Below are 15,455 nucleotides of genomic sequence, written 5' to 3'. Positions count from 1 at the left end.
TAAACTCTTATTTGGGATTTGTTTGATGACTAATGATCACTACCACCAATTTGGAGATATTACAACAAAATGCTGCTGCTGACAAAAATATTAACTATAAATGATGAAAAAATTTCATTTGGGACCAGAAGAACATCTGGAGGCCATTAAAACTGGAGAATTTTCCCTCTACATCCTTATTGCCAAAGTTCTAACCAACCACCCAGAAACTGTAGGCCCTCATGCTAACTCAATGTTTATGTTTCATTAAAAATGATTTCAGGGATTTGCATCTTGTTCTACATGGCCCAGTTCCCGTGCTTACAACATTTAATCTCATTGGTCATATCCTGGAGTGCAAGAGCATTCCTCCCTGCTGGGTTTGAGAAGGGAGGCCTTTTAGAGAATAATCCTGGTTCCTTTTTCATAACTTCAGACCCATAAGAATCTGTAGGCCATACAATCCTGAGAGAAGCAAGGAGAAGAAGACCAGGATTTTAAAACCATCGACAAAATTAAATTAGTATATTCAGATTTGCTTTTAAAAATCTAAGAAATCTATACCACATTATGAAAGTAACTCATGGAACGTTATATAATTTCAGGTGGGTGTCCATTTCCTATGCTGCTATAACAAAGCACTAAAAAATCTTATGGTTGAAAACAGTACAAATTTATTATCTTGTAGTTGTATAAGTTAGAAGTCAACATTGATCTCACAGGGCTCAAGTCAAGGAGTCAATAGTCAATAGAGTCAATAGAGCTACCTTCTTTTCTGCAGATTCTAGCTGAAAAATTCTTGTCTTTTTCAGCTTTGAATCTGTCCACACTCATTGGCTTATGGCCTCTGCCCGCATTTTCAAAGCCATCAAATTTGCATATCTCTGACTCTTTCAACAGTCACATCTTTCTCTAAGCACTTCAGAGAAAGGTTCTCTGACTTGAAAGACTCATGTGATTCACCCAAATAGTACAGAATAATCTATGTCAAGATCCTTAATAATATCTGTAAAGTCCTTTAATAAGGTAACGTTTTCACAGGTTCTCCCATTAGGACACGGACATCTTTAGGGGACCATACTCTGCCTATAACAAGCTATTTCTGGAATCCAAGTAGTAAAGAGATTTGAAACTTAAAAGTTCACCAATGATTTCTCTCAATGTCATTCCTCTTAGCATTAAGTTTAGCCTTAGGAAACAAGGCAGAAGTTTTTAATACGAAAAGTCTTAAATGTGGAATGATTCCACAAATTTCACAAATCCAGAATGAATCCTGTGGCTGAAAACTTTCCAATTTTCAAAGCAATTATTTTACTTTTACTGGTAAACATGAAATATGTCCAGCTTCACTCTTGTATGTTTATATAAGACATTAAATAATGGTCTTTTGAAATAGCAAAATGTTAATGGAAAGCATAAACTGTCCTTTTCCAGAATGTGAGGAAGGATGGATGCAGTTAGTATAATGTGTCCCCTAACACAGCTTTTCACCCAGAATTCACTCACAATGTATGTTTATGAGCACTTTAGGGCAGAGAGCAGCCTTAGCCAGTGTGGACATTCACAACTAGTAGAGTCTCTTTCTCAGGACTCTAGTTCCTACCTGTGCCTGGCAAATCCCTCATCCCAGGGTGTCCAAGATGTAAGCAATTGCTGCAGCTTTCCAAAGCACACCACAGTTTTGGTTGCTTCTCAGCAAAGGACTTTTCTTCTACCCTGAGAGCTATGTATTTTCTTGTGTTTTTCTCAACCTGGAGTCCAGCTCGAGATATAGTCTAGCTCTGTGTTCAAAATGGGCTACATAAAATCAGTGAGTGTCCAGAAATGGCTTGCTGGGTCACTTTCTGTCTTTCAGAATGTGGTTCCTATTGGCAAGAACATGCTTCTTTGGGCCCTAACCCAGTTTCTCTCTTCTGTCCAGTGATTCTTCCATGTAGTATTGAAGTCTTTTGTGTGTGGCATGCCAATTATTTGCCACAGGATGACATAAATACCAAAGGTAAAAACTAGTTAATTAAACACCTATCTAAAGCTCAGGTCCTACACTTAGAGACTCAAGAGCATTGTTTTAGGCAGCTTTTTCACTACTGTGACCAAAAGACCTGACAAGAACAATATTAGAAGGAAAAGTTCATTTGGGTATTCAAGGTTTCAGAAGTCTTAGTCCATAGACAGCTGATTCCATTACTCAGGACTCAACATGAGGCAGAACATCATAGCAGAAGGGTGTGGCAAAGAAAAGCAGCCAGAAAGTGGCACCCAGGAAGTGGAGTTAGAGCTCTCCTCACCACAACAAAACATAAACTCCTAAGGAAAGGCCCAAGACCCACCTCCTCCAGCCACACCCTACCTGCCTTTAGTTAATTAGGGATAAATTCACTGATTCAGTTAAGGCTCTCATAGCCCAATCAATTACCTCTAAACTTTATTGCATTGTCTCACATGAGCTTTGGAGGGACATCTCACATCTAGACCATAACAAGCATTATCACATTTAACTCAACAAAATCCTATGAAATAGGCTGTATGCATCACCCTGTTTTCAGATGATAGAAGCAAGACTTAAGGGACTTGCCCAACCTCACAAAGCTGGTAAAATGATTGGGCTGGGTTGAGGCCAGTGAACACTGAATTTGGATACAAAATGTAAAAGGGAACCAAAAAATTCTATAATCGGGATAGAGGATATTTTAATGCAATATTTAAAAAAATTAAATGATTGAAAAGAATCTATATACACCAAATATCAAAATTTTAAATAAAGATAAGGTTCAACTTTGTTCTTATAAGACTCAGATTCACTCAGCTGACCCCAATTCCAGCCCTCTTGGGTCCTCTGCCTGCTTTGACTGGGATTTGAACCCAAGATGGGCTGACACCAAAGCCCATGCTCTTCCTTTTCTCAGGAACTCTTCTGGTTTTCTTTGCTAGCAGTCAACTGGGTCGCATTTAAGTTGTTTTCAACACTGATGATTAAGTGAGCTTATTCTCATAACCCCACTTATCCTTGTGAAGGTTATACACCAGTTGGATCAAGGGGAATACCTGTGATGCTAAGATATCATGTGAAATGGCCTCTAATCCTTGGCATGAGCCAAAGAAACTCTGGAAAGAGTAAGTCCTGGTTTCCATTGAGCAGATCAATAGCCATAATTCTTTGAGCAGATTTACTTCAGTGAAAATGTTGTGACTAGGTTCAGATGGACCAAGGTCTCCTGTTACTTAGTTCAGATAGTGGCTCCTCTCCTCCCTGCCTAGCCACACCTCTGTAGGTGTCACTGTGACTCAGGGCCTTTGCTTCTCTTAAAATAGAAATTCCTTCACACAAATAAATTGGAAAGCCAGGCTCCTCTTTAACCTCTTTTCTCTGGCATTTAAAGCAGCTGTGGAGCAGCTGTTCAACCGTGCCTGCAGCACCCTGGAGCCCAACTCTGATTGCGACCCTGCCTGTCCAGGTCAGCTTCCCTGGTCATAGATGGGGCTCGGGAACCACATTCCTGCCAGGGAGTGTGTCAGGAACACACTCAGGTTTGGCTGAACTTCGCATCACATTAATTCTTGCAGCATCTGCTCATACAACCTGTTAACTCCAGGCTCTGACTCCAGTATGCAAGCTTTAAAAAATTCTTTAAACACATCCTGTTCATAAAATGTAACAGGATGTGTTACTCTGACATGGAATCATCTTTTTCTTAGAATCCACAGTGATATCTGTCTACACTTGTTCAGGCCACCTGCTCTACTGACCTGTCACCTCACCACCATTTTCTCTGATGAATATGGTAATTTTTTCAACCTCTATTGCAGCTACTTCAAAGAAAAAAAAATAGTCCTTGTTCTTTCTTCTTAAAGGTACGAACATGATTTTCTCTATTTATTCTTCCACTAGAAATGTTAATAAGTATATTCTTCCATAAATTCATTCAACAAACTCAGGTTATATTTCCAGAGCCAGCCTCAATGCTGCCTGATGAATTTTCCACATGGAAGTGTCCCTTCTCTACGCCTCCAGCTGAGACATGCCTGAAAGCTCACGTCTGATCTTAGCTGTTAATTCTAGTCAAGGAGGATCTGTGTAGTTTTATAAAAGAAAAATTGTCTTAATCTGTCCTTGAAGGTAGCTAAGTTTAACAACAAAAAGGAAGAATGTTCTTTTCTGGAGACAGCAGGACAATTGTTCCAGCAAATGATAGTTACATGAAAAATTCTGTCTGACAGGTAAATAAGGCACGGAGGCACATGTCTAGATTGCATCCTGAATTAGCATTTTCTTCAGACCACTATCTTATTTAATTCTAATTAAACAATCATAATTTATTTCTAAATAAATGAAAATGACACTTAAATCAGAAAATATGGAAAACACAAAAGAATGTTTTAGAACACAGAAGTCAACTTGTCCAAGGCTGGAGATATAACTCAGAGATAAATTACAGATTGCATAATATATTCAAAAGTATACTTTACCCCTATAGTTCCCTACCCATATTAAAATGTATGCACTTTTAACTGGAAATCAACTCTTACTATTCCTATCATTGTATCTCCTGTGCTAGTTAACATGAACCTGAGTGTAAATTAACAGTTGTATTTTCTCAGATGAACACACAATACTAACCAGGGACTAGACCCCAAGGTTGTTTCCAAGTTTTGCTGCCATAAATAATGCTATAGTGAACTTTTGTACAGACACCTCTCAAATCTTCTCTGGAATTAAGTCCTAGAAATTAAAATACTAAATGAAGGAATATGTAGTTTTTAAAGCTTTTTATTATAGCATCTATTATTATATTAGTAATATGTCCTTTAAAAAACTATACTAATTAACACTTACACATTATGGTATAAAATCATCAGGGAGGCTTGTCTTCTATAAAAGATACCTTGGTTAAGAATGAGAAGGCTGGGTGTGGTGGCTCGTACCTGTAATCCCAGTGGCTCAGGAGGCTGAGGCAGGAGAATTGTGAGTTCAAAGCCAGCCTGAGTAAAAGCAAGGCACTAAACAATTCAGTGAGACCCTGTCTCTAAATAAAATACAAAATAGGGCTGGGAATATGGCTCAGTGGTTAAGTGCCCCTGAGTCAAATCCCTAGTACCAAAAAAAAAAAAAAAAAAAAGAGGAAAAAAATTTTTTTCTGAGAGTATCAGAAATTCAGCACTAGGAAAGATTATTGCTGAAAGCCATCTAATCTTTATCCAGCTTCAGTGATTATGCTCCAGCCTCATTTGGTTAGCTTTTTAAAACTACTAATACCAGGTCCCACTCCTGGGGATTCTGGTTCTATTCTAGTTCTCACGTGGGGCCTGAGCATGTACCATCTTAAAGCTTCCCAGGTGGTCCTAATGTCAGCCAGAGGATATTATAAGTAGAAGAATTCTGCAGAAGTTTGGTTGGGTCCAGGTGTATGTCTGCTCAGAGAATTACCTGGCTAATTCTTGAGATTTGCCCTCAATTCTTTGACTTTATGAAAAATACTACAAAGAAAACTGTAACAGTTTATAAACCTCTGAAAGGAAATCATGAAAATATCTAAGACCTGTCCTTTCAGTAGTGTTCATGTGTGTTAGTCAGCTTTCTGTCACTGTGACAAAAATACCTGAGAAAAACTTGGAAAGCAGTATGTAAATTCCTCAGAAAACTTGGAATGGAGCCACAGTTTGACCTAGCTATCCTGCTTTTCCGTCTAAACCCAAAGGACTTAAATTAGCATACTACAGTAATGCAGCCACATCAATGTTTATAGCAGCTCAACTTACAATAGATAAACTATGGAACCAACCTAGGTGCCCTTCAATACACAAATGGCTTAAAAAATTATAATATATACATATATATTTTTATATATGTATATATTACAATATGTATATATGATGGAATATTACTGAACCTTAAAGAAGAATGAAATTATGGAATTTTCCAGTAAATGGTTGGAGCTGGAAAATATCATGCTAAGCGAAATAAGCCAATCCCCAAAAATGAAAGACCAAATGTTTTCTCTGAAATGCAGATGCTAATTCACAATAAGGTGTGGGGCTTGGGAAGAATAATTACTTTAGTTAAGGAGAGTAGAGTGAAGGGAGGGAGTATGGGGGTAGGAAGGACAATAGAATGAGTCAGACATTATTACCCTATGTACATATATAACTATTCCACTGGTGGGCTTCTACATCATGAACAAACAGAAGAAAAAGAAATTATACTCCATCTATATATGATATATCAAAGTGCATTCCACTCTCATGTATAACTAATTAGAACAAATAAATTAAAAAAAAAAAACTTAGAGGAGGAAAGGTTTGTTTTCACTAATGGATTCAGAGTTTTCGGTCCAAAACCAGCCAGCTCCATTGCTATGGGCCTGAGGTTAGGCAGAATTTCATGGTGATGGCAGTTTGTGGCCGAGGAGACTGCTTGCTTTATGGCAGCAGGAAGCAAAGAGAAAGAGTGGGGCAAAGACCTAGGAACAAAATATACCTCCATCGATCTACTTCCTCCTACAATTTCCACTACCACCCAATAGTCCATTCAATTATGAAACCATCCATTGATTAGATCAAAGCCCTCATGATCCAGGCATTTCCCAAAAGCCCTCCTTTGAACATTGTTGCACTGGGGACTAAACCTTCAACATATGAGCCTTTGGAGAACATTCCAGATCCAAATCAGGAGACTAAAAAATGGTGGCCTTGGTTGACATCACAAATGATGCAGAGAGGAGAAAGTGGAAGGACAATGAGTGGCTTTGCAATGGCAACTTGAACAAAGCTGCAGAGAGCCTCTTTGTGGACACAGCCTGAGTCTTAGAAAACAGAGGATTAAGGAAGACGGGAGAGAAAGTATCATACAGAACTAGGATTAACTTTTAGTTTTGTCATTTATTAAGGTATGTCCCTGAGCCATTTCTTAACTTTTCTGAGTCCCAGTTTTTTCATTTGTAAAATAGGGCTATATGCAATGACCTCAGTAGGAGGTTGTCAGGTTTATACTGGGATAACATATGTACTGTTCCTAAGTATGCTTGAATAAAAGTGCTTCTCTTTTCTGATACCAGGAGGGCTTTGTATGTGGCCTTCAGTGCCATACTTCTTGATTTACTTTAAATATGAAGAAACACACCAGTCCTGACTATACTTGAAGTTAAGGTAGATGGATTCTAATGTTGGCCTTGACACTCTTTAAGGGCATAACTTAATGGAAGTCAAGCTTTGCAGAGCTAAGATTGTTTCATTTCAATGTCTCCAGATCCTATCCCTCACATCCCAAATCTCTAAATATCTTTTCTCTCACTTGGAACTTTTGGTATTCAAATTAAATGCATAACAAGAAAATATCCCATTGCATGATTTTCAAAAAGCTGTGGTTTTTAGAGCGCCCACTATGTGTGTATGTATGTTGTAGCATTTAAAGTTCACAGAAACCATGGAAAGTGATATTATTATCCCCATTACTGAGTGAGGGAACATATTCAAAGGAAAATATTTTAGCCAAAGTCACACATTGAAATTTGAAGTAACTTGATTCCAAAGTCCTGTTCTAAACATGCACAATTCCAAAGTCTTGCTGGTAAATAAAACAGGATTGTTTACTGAATGGTTACCTACTCAATTTGGGGCCCATTCAGACTTTTTCATCTTCCTCTTTTCCCCTATTTCCAAATTCTTAATTGGTTCAATAACCCCTACACCAGAATTTTCACAGAAATGGGAAAACCCTAAACTCTTACTGATTTTCTAGAATTCTCCAAGTGAACCACACAAATATGACCTGCTACACACAAAGTAAATGCATCATCAATTTATTTATTATTTTTTTAAGCTGAACCTCCAAAGATGCCCAAGGTCACCCAACACCCCTCCAGAGCAAGGGCACACTTTTAGTCAGCTTTTTTTTTTTTTTTTTTTTTTGCCACTGTGACCAAAAGACCTGATAAGAACATTTTAGAGGAGGAAAAGTTTTTTTGAGGGCTTTCAGAAGTCTCAATCCATAGATGGTGCTTTGAGATGAGGCAGAATATCATGGAGAGAAGGGTGTGGCAGAGGAAAGCAATTCAGAACATTGCACCAGGAAGCAGAGATAGACTGCTCAGCTCACCAGAGACAAAATATGTACTGCAAAGGCGTGCCCTCAATGACCCACCTCCTCCAGCCACACCCTACCTGCCTATGGTTACCACCAGTCAATCCATTCAATTAGATTAATGCACTGATTACTTTAAGGCTCTCATAATCTGATCATTTCACCTTTGAACTTTCTTGCCTTGTCTCATGAGTTTGGGGGGAGGGGGACACTTCATATCTAAACAACAACAGCAATCATGAAGGAGATGACACTTAATGGATTACATAAAAGATGCACATTCCAAGGCTATGAAATGAAATAAATGAATATGTAATTATACTGCTAAGGCCCCTTGTCAGAAGGGCCCATTACACTGACTGGCATCTTAGTTTTAGCTTCACTGACTACAGGTTAATTCTGTCATCTAGGTTCTATCTTGCTCAAAGCTACCTTAAAATGAGACATGCCATTTTCATTTACAAATGACTACATGCGCATTAATTGTTGAAATGGAAATAATGATTACTGTTAAATACAGCCTAATAATTCTGTGAGTGGTATCATACATGATATATTTCTCTTTTGACCTGAAAATTGATAATTCTTTGTTTTAGTAAACTTTTTCACTGCGGTGACCAGAAAACATGATAAGAATAATTAAAGGAGAAAAAGTAATTTTGGGGACTCATGGTTTCAAATGATTGATTCCATATCTGGGGGCTCAAGGTAAGGCAGGATATCATAGCAAATGGTGCGGAAGAGGAAGGTAGCTCAGGGCATTGCACCAAGAAGCAGAGAGAATTAAGCTCAGTTAACCAAATATATAATCCAAATGCATGCCCCCAATGACCTCCTCCAGCCACATGCTACTAGCCTGTAGTTACCACTCAATCCCTATCAGGGAATAAATTCACTGATTGGGTTAAGGCTCTCATTACCCAATCGTTAATCTGAAAGCCTTCTTACATTTTCTCTCACACGAGATTTTGGGGGACACTTAATATCCAAACCATAACATTCTTCAATTTTGATTATTTATACCATCTCATAATCAAACAACTTCAGAGCTACAAAGACACAGAGCTCCTCTAACTACAAACCTGGGTTTTGGGAAATGAGAAAGGGAAACCTAGAGCAGCTATGTGTCTTAGAAAGACAAAGGCTCTTGTCCATAGAACAGCAATGGACAATCACCAGGGCATGCATTTATTGAGCACTTAACACTTCCCAGGAGAGCAAGATGCACAAGCATGTTCTCTGTTCCCAGGGAATTTCGCTGAAGTTGGGGAATTTATATATATTATATATTTAATGCAAGAAAGTATCAGATAAAGTGAAATGATTATCAGAGGAAAGAAGTGTGATCTCAATGCATTCAACACTTCTAACACTCGATATAAGTTTAGCAATTTCACCTGTCAAATGTGAGCCTCCTGTTACCCCGACAGCCAGCCTTTCTTAAAACAATGGGATTGTTGATTCTGTTAAGAAGCCCTTTGAGGGCTGAGAATTATATAGTTGGAAAAAAACTACCAAATATCCTCCCTTTTTATCCAAATTTATTTTGGGTCAGAAACATCATAAAACTTCATTGCAATAGACAAGTACAGTGTGTTCCACAAAGCATAAGTGTGTGTGTGTGTGTGTGTGTGTGTGTGTGTGTGTGTGTACACGTGCATACATGTGTGTGTGTTCATGTATGCTTAATTAGAAAAGAATATGTCTTGGAAAAAGAACTACAAAACATTTGAGCTTTCCTAGGAAGAAAAGAATTAACTTTTGGAATTAACTGCACCCTTTAAAATAATTTTTGGATCCAGTTTTTGAAGAAATCATCAAAAATACTCTGGTTGATTATCCCTTGCTAATATTTAAATGCAAATGATTTCCAGCTTCTAGTCATGGTTTTGATTGAGGAGGAATCTGCCCAAATGACTTTGAGAAGACTCTAGAGGGGGATGAAATGAGCTCTGAAAACAAAAACCAAAAGAGGCAAAGCAGGAGTGACCACAGCTTTGTTCTCCCACTTCCTCCTTACTATGAATACATGTGCCCCTCCACCAACATGCTGGTCCCTATAATACCTCTCAGTTCCTAAAAATCCTTGAAGTACAGTTTTTTAAAACCTAGTTATCAAGCACCACAAATAAATACAAGCTTTGGAACCCAATGAATGCTATTGGATCCTATAGTTGGATCCTAAGTGTCTCCCAAAGCCCATGTGTTAAAGACTTGGTCTACTGCATGGTGCTTTTGAGAGGTGGTAGAAATTTTAAGAGGTGGGCCCTAGTGGGAGGTCTTAGGTCATTGAGATGGTCCTCAAAGGGAATTGTGGGATCCCAGTCTCCTCTGCTTTCTCTCTTTCATTTTCTAGCTGGGAAGTGAGCAGTTTTGCTCTACCACAACCTACTTCCATGATGTGATGCTTCAACATAGGTGCAAAGTAACATGGCTACCAATCATGGACTAAAATCTCTAAAACTGTGAGCCAAAATAAACCTTGTCTCTTTATACGTTGATTATCTCAGGAATTTGTTGTAGTGAGAGAAAGCTAAGAAAAATACCAACTTACAATCATAGCTATGCAAGGTGTAGAATGAGAATTTTACAAAAACTTATATTCTAAGATGGGAATGGTCAAAGGCCATTGAGCAGTGCCATCTCATAGAACTTTGTGCAGTGATGGAAATGTTCTATTTCTGTGCTGTCAAATAAATTGGCCACCAGCCATATTAGATACTGAACCCTTTAAATGCAGCTGACAGGACTGGGAATGGAATTGTGAATATTACATAATTTCAATCAACTTGAATATAAATTTAAATGGCTACATATGGCTAATTGGCTACTGTACTGGACAGTGCAGTTCTAAAGCATTTCTCTTCTGCAAGTATAAATAAAATATAGAATTTGCAATGAACTCCATGTCCACCTGTTTTGGTTGGCTTTCCATTACTGTAACAAAATACCTTACCAATACTATAACAAAATACAAAAAATTCCATTACTGTAACAAAATACTGTAACAAAATATCTGAGATAATCAACATAAGTCTTTAGGATCATTGTTTTGGAGGTTTCACAGTCAATTGATCCTATTGCTTTGGGGCCTATGGGGAGGCAGTACATCTTGGTGAGAGTATGTAATAGAGCAAGCTACTCACCTTATGGTGGCCAGGAAGTAAAAGAGAGAAAGGAGCTGGGATCCCAATATCCCCTTCAAGATCATTCCTAACTTCTTCCCACTGGGCCCCATCTCTTAAGGGTTCTACCCACTCCCCAAATTTCTGACCCATAGAAAAGTATAAATAATAAATGTTTATTGGTATCAAAAGTCACTAGGTTAGAGGGTGACTTGTTATGCAGCAATAGAAATGCAGCAAGTGACACTGATGACATTGGTCTGAGGACCATGTTTTGAGAACCACTGCTGTAGCCTCACACTGTGGAAGACACAGAATTTCTCTATGCTTGCACTGGTCTGTGCCAGGAAAACAGAGGAGGGTGAATGTTCTCAGGTATATGCATATTCCATATTAATTTTATCTTTTTTGCAGATATATTCAGTTACCACCAGTTGCTCTTTTGTGGAAGTGTTTTTACTGGGAAGAATAACAACAATATGTCAAGTGAGAGCTGGACTCCAGAAGCCTGTTTCTGTCTACTTTGTTATAAAAAATGTTCTGCACATGGATGAAGAACCAGACAGGTTTAGGGGTAAGAGGAAATGATTAAAAGACGATCCCATCCTTCCCTCTCATACTCTGGAGGTGAACAAGATGAAGAAAGAAAACAAAACTCTTGACAAGAAATGGAAAGATAGCACCAGGGGCCAGGAGAACAAGAGGGTGTCCAGCTGTTAAATAATGAAAAACTGAAACTTCCCTCACTGTGTCAGAGGGGCCGATTCCTGAGCCAGCTGTAAAGGAAATGGGGAGTTTACATTATCTGGGATGTCAGTAAGAACCTAGTGGACTCACTTCCTGTCCCATTCTCCCCAAAGATTAGCAGATTCTTCAGCAAAGATGCTTTTTCTGGGGTTTCACTTTTAGTTTACTTTTCCAATTGGCAGATGTGTGCCAAGAAGAGAAATAGAGCTCTAAGGGGATTTGTGGGAGGAAAAGGGTAGAGAAGACAGAGAGAGCGTGAGATCATGAGAGAAAGAAGAGCAAGACTCTGGGTTGAGAGATGGGCTGTCTCCAGTTTAGTCAGTGCCAAGAAAAACTGGCCTAGCAAATCCATATTCGTGATCCCCATTCTAGTTGATGAGGTTTCTCTGGATTTTCCATTTATTTTATAGTGACTGAAAATATGACATCTGATTCCATTTATATGAAATTGTTGAATCGGCAAAGCTCATCTAAAGAGACAGAGAGCAGAAAAGTGTTGCCTAGGGCCAATATTGGTCGGGGAGGAGATTGCAAAGGGACATAAGGGAATTTGGGGTGATGAAAATGATCTCCATTTTGATTGTTGTAGTGGTTACATAGGTGTATACATTTGTCAAAACACATTGTACTATACATTTAGAATGGGTACATTTTATTGTATATGAATTATGCTTCAATACTCTTGATCCTTTAAAAATGACATAGAGAGGGGCCCACTGACCATGCAGCCAATGATTGGTAGGCAAAAAATAAGATTGTCTGGCAGAAGAGAGATTGGACATGTTCATTGTGGCCCAAAAAATGAATAGAAAAAATGCATACACACTACAGGAAGCAGATTTCTACTCATGTATTTATTTATGAACAATCTTATTCTGCCTTTCCCCAAATCTGTTTTTAAACAAGTTGTTTTTCTTGCGGTCTTAGAAACTTCTTGAAGGTGTAGCTCTCAGCCAGACAGGTATAGAACCTCTGGTTGCAACTGTGCCCCAGAGTGATTTCACTGAAAGAGTGCTCTTTGTTAAGGAATAGAGGTTGAAAAGTCAGCAGTTTTAACTCTTCTTGAAAGGCAGATGGGGAATATTGGGTATCTGGATGCTTTCATTTGGAAGTAGGTCTAACTCGAAATGCCCTAGAAAACCGAAAGAATTTTTAGATCTCATAAATAGAAGTGCAAAGGGGAAATGGCTTTCAAATTTGCATTGATTGGGGCTCTGGATCCATTTTTATTCAATTCCCTTATTGATGGAGCCAGAAGGTTTCTATTCTAAGGAATGACTTCCATTAACCTAGGCCTCATATCAACATCACAGAGAAGGGTAACCTTTTCCACTCCCAAGCATTAAAAAAAGATTTCTGAGTTTCTGTCTATTGGAACTACTCAAACCATATGTCTCATCCTGAGCTCATAGATAGGATTACTTTGACTGGCATTAGATCAGTGAGACCCCCAATGGAGCATGGATGGGATAAGTTCACCAAACTCAACAGTGGTTCACCCAGAGTGGGAGAGATGGAATTAATCTTTGTCAAGGTGGAGACTGTATCCAAGGTTCCATTACTATTCTTTAACCAAAGCAACTGATTTCCTTTTAGGTGAGAATTTCTTCCTTTAAGTGTTCATAAATTTTACTATATGAGGATGTCTCTTAAGATGTTCACATGAAAATCACAATCACACAATAAATCATGGAAGTATTTACTGTTGAGATTTTTTTTAACTATCTGATTCAATGACCATTCTGAATTAATTTCCTTTGATCTGTGGCACAGAACAACAGAGCTCCTGGTCTTTTGACCTAAAAAAAAAAAAAAAAAAATCCCAACTTGCTAAAGTTGCCTCTAAGAGATAATAAGGTGATAGATAATAAAATTAATCCAGAGGGGACAAGTGAGACTTAGAGAAATTAAGATTTGCTGATGTTAGTAGATTCATTAAAATTCAAGTCTCTTTATTTCCTAGTCTGGCTCTCCAAAAAGTACATACTAACCTTTTGACAAAATTAAAGAAAATTATGACAATGAGTGGTGGGATGTTTAATGTTACATGTCAACTTGGATAGGCAGTGGTGACCAAATATGTGGTCAAACACCATTCTGGATGTTTCTATGAGGGTGTTTTTGGATGTGATATATATTTAAATCAGTGGACTTTGAGTAAAGCCAAAAATTTCCTCTACAATGTGGGTGGGCCTCATCCAACCAGTCAAAGGCCTGAATAGAACAAAAGATTGACCTTCTTCAAGCAAAAAATAATTATTCTCCAATAAACTGATGTCAGACTTCATCTGAAACATTGGCTCTTTCTGGGTTGCCAGCAGAGGGTCTTTGAACTTGACTGCAACTCTATCCAGCCTGTTGACCTCCCCAATCTAATTTTGGACTCATCAAACCTTCACGATCATGTAAACCAATTAAATAAAATAAGTCAGTCAGCCAATCTATCTATCTGTCTCTATCTATCTATCTATCTATCTATCTATCTATCTATCTATCTATCTATCTATCATCTGTTTAGATATTTATCCTATTATTTTTATTTCTCTGTGAACTCTGGCTAATACAGGTGGTAATTTATTCCAGATTCCCCATTACAGGTGAAATTATATTTGTCCTAAGAACTGGGTTGTTTTGATTATTATTGCTGCACAATAGGCCACACCAACACTTATACTTGAAACAATGTTATTGTTTCTCATGACTATTCAGACTGGGCTAGGCTCAGCTAACTGGTTGTTCCGCTTTTCTTTCCAGATGTCATTTGTCTGTACATTCAACTGACTGGTCTGCTGGTGGCTGGCCTTAGCTGGCATGCAAAGATAGTGGGACTTTATATCCCCCAAGTAGTCTCAGGGTCTCCTTCCTTCCCAATACCCACTCCACTGATCTCTCCATGGGGTCTTGCCAGGTGGCTGAACTTCTTACATAGAAGCTCAGGATACCCAAAAGCACAAAATCAGCTGCTTTAAGACCTACTTAAGGCTAAATCCAAGAATTGGAATAGTTTCAGTTTATTAGTTAAAACAAATCACAGGACTAGTTCAGATTCAGAATAAAGGGACTACCCAAGAGCCTGAATACTAGAAGCCCTGGTTAATTGAAGGTGCTGACCTTATTGTATCAACATAAGAGTTGAACATGCCAGTTTACAAATGTATCCTACAGCTCTCTCGTCACAGCAGAAAAGTTGAGCTTCACCAGTTTTAGAATGATGATACATGGTAGTCAATGGAAAACAGTGTGATGAGATGAGTTTCCCCTGTGACCCACAGAACTCAGTCTCATTAAATCCTCATGACATTGGCTCTCTATTTTCTCATTAGCACTGACTGTCTCTATAGTTGTCATTTTACTCTTCCTTGCCCAGATTACTCTGGATACCCTCATTACATGATTGATTATAACCAGATCCTCATAAGGAATGGAAGATTAAAAAGCAGTTAAACTGATCCTTTGGACAGGCCATTTCCTATATAAGGTATTAATACTTTCATTTTATTATGCCAATCATCAGGTGAAAGCTGGAA

The sequence above is a fragment of the Ictidomys tridecemlineatus genome, chromosome 10, assembly GCF_052094955.1.
Source record: "Ictidomys tridecemlineatus isolate mIctTri1 chromosome 10, mIctTri1.hap1, whole genome shotgun sequence".
NCBI lineage: Eukaryota > Metazoa > Chordata > Mammalia > Rodentia > Sciuridae > Ictidomys > Ictidomys tridecemlineatus.
This window is presented reverse-complemented; position numbering follows the sequence as displayed.